Source organism: Echinops telfairi, unplaced genomic scaffold (genome assembly GCF_000313985.2).
Source record: "Echinops telfairi isolate 266 unplaced genomic scaffold, ASM31398v2 ScPeMD7_60;HRSCAF=208, whole genome shotgun sequence".
Classification (NCBI taxonomy): Eukaryota; Metazoa; Chordata; class Mammalia; order Afrosoricida; family Tenrecidae; genus Echinops; species Echinops telfairi.
The window spans coordinates 871,796-875,634 of record NW_022103958.1 but is presented as its reverse complement, the minus strand read 5'-3'; positions in this window follow the sequence as shown (position 1 = coordinate 875,634).

Genomic DNA, 3,839 nt, shown 5'->3' with positions numbered 1-3,839 from the left:
CATAAGGATTTTGGCTTTCTTTACATTGATGTAATCCATATACTGAAGGCTGTAGTCCTTGATGATCATAAGCAAGTGCTTCAAGACCTCTTTTCTTGTATCCAGCAAGTTTGTATCATCTGCATATTGCAAGTTTGTTTTTTAATAAATCTTCCTCTGAACTTGAGGCTGAGTTATTTTTATAGAGTCAGTAATTCTGATTACTAGAACAGCAAAAAGACTGAATAAATATGACAAAAGGATACAATCATGCTGTATAACTTTCTTAATTTTAAAGCATGCAATAATCTTATGTTCTGTTTTACAACTCCCTCTGGGTTCATGTACAGGTTTTGAATACAGACAATATTGTATTCTGGAATTTCCATTCTTCCCAAGGCTATCCATAGTTTGTTTTGATCTACCTAAATGCTTTTGTGTAAGCAATAACCAGTAGGAAATATTTTTCTGTTTTCCCCAAGATCCATCTGACACCAGCAATGATATTCCTTATTCCAAGTATTCTTCTGAATGTAGCTTGAGTTTCTGGAAGCTCCCTGTCAGTGTAATGCTGCAGGATTTGTTGACTCATATTCAGCAAATGCTACTTACATGTGATATTAGTGATATCGTTCAATGATTTCCACATAAGCTTGCATCACCTTTATTTGGAATGGGTGAAAAAATGGATCTCTTCCAGTCTGTTGGTTATGTAAATACATACACAGTTATACATAAAAAGTAGTAGACAAATAATCCATTGGGCACCATAGTATTGTGGATTATATTTTATGATCCCTTGGTAGTTTTTATTCAAATTAAGAGGAAGTAGGAACAAAGTTTATTGAGGAATGTAGCTATATGCACCATATGTTTATGCAAACACATAAACATACACTACACATATACTCTATCTTTTGGAGCCTGGTTGGTGTAGTGAATTTTATGTAGGCTGTTAACCCCAAGGTCAGCAGTGCGAGACTGTCAGAAACTCCGTGGGAGATATATAAGGTTTTATGATCCTGTTAAAATGTACAGCCTGGGAAATTCAAAAGTTCAAATGAGTCAGAATTGACTCAGTGGCAGTCAGGTTTGGGTTTCTGGGGCCCATTGAATTATTAGAGTGAGGGAAAGCATAATTTTAACAAAAGTACAGCAAATTTTTGCAGTCTTAACTTTTCATTGTATAATGTATTTTATTGTATAATGCCATGGACTCTATCACATGTATTTCATAATAATGCACTGGGGATGTATATGAATATTTTCATTTTACAGAGAGAATGCAATTGGCTTTTATTTCAGTGCATTTGCTCAGTGTTCTGAGTAGCAAATGGCACACATTACAGCAGAATGACTTTGGTCATGTAGTTGCATCTACTATTTGCTTTATGACTTGACCACATGATCTTTGAGCTGCAGAAAAGAAAGGGGTTTTTATTTTATTTATCTATTTGTTTGGATCTTGTTTTACTTTTCACAAAGTAAATTATCTTTGCCAAAGTGTAAAACCTAGTTATTTATTAAAAATTCTCGAGAATGCCTGAAGCAGTATGATTAGTTCCACTCTCAAGAGACCAGAAATGATATTAATGATGCAACCTTCGGACATCTGAGATTACGTCCAGAGAATGAGCTACAGTTTATGTCCCAAAAGAAAGAGAAAAAAAGGTAAACATAAAACTCCTTAAGAACATGAAAGTTAGCCTTCTTCACTCATAGCCCTATATACTTTGAACTTTGCTTAGCTGAGAGTATGGGTAACAAGAGATTATGTAAGTTTATTTTTCTTAATTCTATTACTTTTCCATGTCTTCATACTAACATAATCTGTTACTGGTTTTAGAGCCTTAATATTATACCAGAATAGTCAGAAAACACTAAATTATTTTTCATTAATTGAGTGACAGTGGTTCTCAATGAAGTGGTTCTCCATTGAGAAAGTTAATATTTGTAAATATCGATATCTGGTATATTCTTATATGTGTGATTTTTCATGGCATTTAATGCTTGATTTAAACATATATTAATCTAAAATCACATGTAAATTTATGAAAAATCCTTTAATATAATATCTAATACTTTTGATATAACTTGATTTTATTTTAAGAAAAAACTATTCTTCCCAGTCTTATGCAAATCTTTAAAGTAAATCTTGGTAATCATTTAGACTTGATTTGTTTTTTATAATTGTGATGACAATATATTGGAAATTATTTTTATTTCATACGTGTTTGTTGCTTAATCCTGTCTTTAATAAAACCAGGCTATGCAAACAGATTCTTAATCCCCAGAGCTCAAGATCCATTTTACTACAGAAAGCTAGTATTACATATTATAATACTAGTGTATATGAACAGAATATTTTTGCATTAGTACATTTCCATTAAATAGCAACATCTAAGATGTCCAACTAGGTTTTTCAGCATGTTAGATTTTCATGGTTTTTCAATATTATTTTTAACTTTAAAGTTTTAGGCTTTTTTATTATTTGAGATTTTTATAGTCTTTAGTTCAACGCACCATTTAAAATCATAGACCTTTCAGTGCTTACTGTCTTAATGTGGATATGCATGCATACAACTATGATTTGATTTATGTGATATAAAATGTCTATAGTAGTCAATCAAATGCATATTTATTTATATTTCATTTTTTTAAAAAAACGACAAAATTTGTGAAATAGATTGTATATGTTAAAGCTAATAATTTTAGACAGATTATGTGAGCAAAATTAGTTTACAGACAAATAGTTTACAGCAAAATAGTTTACAGACAAAACTCCATGAAAGCATACTAGGAAGCATGTACAATTTCATAAAAATAATTCATAATTCCACAGAATGAAGAAAGAATAATTATGATCACCAGGAACTATTTTTTTACAACTTAAAAAAAAATTGTAAGTTAAATGAGTGTTTACATTTCAGATCATAAATTTGTATCCAACATTTAGTCTACTGATCAAACCTCCCAATAGTTTATCCTTCATATTCTCCTTGATTTCTCTTCTCTCTCTTGTGGGCTACACTACTCTATTTCACCCAATTTAACACCTGTCAACAATCTAACTCAATTCCTTGGTTTAACTTCCAATCCTTTCCCTTCTCCCCTTGATATTCTGCAAAGTCTGATCCTATTGTTATGAGTCTTCATTGTGTCTGGTTTTCCTTATAACCGTGGCCTCATATAATACTGTTCCTTTTAGGATTGGCTGAGTTCCCTCAGTTTAATGATCTCTGTCTTTGTCCATGTCATGAACTATCTGGATTGTCATTTGACTCTCTTCTCTATTTCACTGAAATGAATGAGGTTTTCAACTTTTTTATTTTTCTGAGGAATATCTCTATTTTTTTACTCTGTTCTTGATCCAATAGTTGAATATGTATAACACTTCTTATGTGACAAAAAATAAAAACATACATTATGTGAGAAATTTGTTTTCTTTCTCACACTGAATTCCTTTCAACATGACTTTTTATGATCCTCATCTCAAGGTAAGTATTATTTAATTTGAAACATTTGGTTAAAGCCATTCTTTTCCTAAGAGAATATGCATACTTCTTATTTTCCCAAAAGAGACTTAACTTATCTTGAAGGCATCACGAACAGGTAGTAAAACTCCTACATTTAGTAATAGAATGAATCCATGAACTAGTTCATTCTAACATTGTGGGCATAGCCATTAATAGCACTTTGCTTCCTTTACTGTTTTTTTTGTTTTTAAAAATGATTCAATAAGCAAAATAATGCTTGTTAAAAATAGCAAAATAAAAATATTAAGGTTGTATGGAGTTCCTTGATTTCATGGGGGAAAATACTGCTTTTTGATAATTCTATTTAAATGCACAAATTTCAGG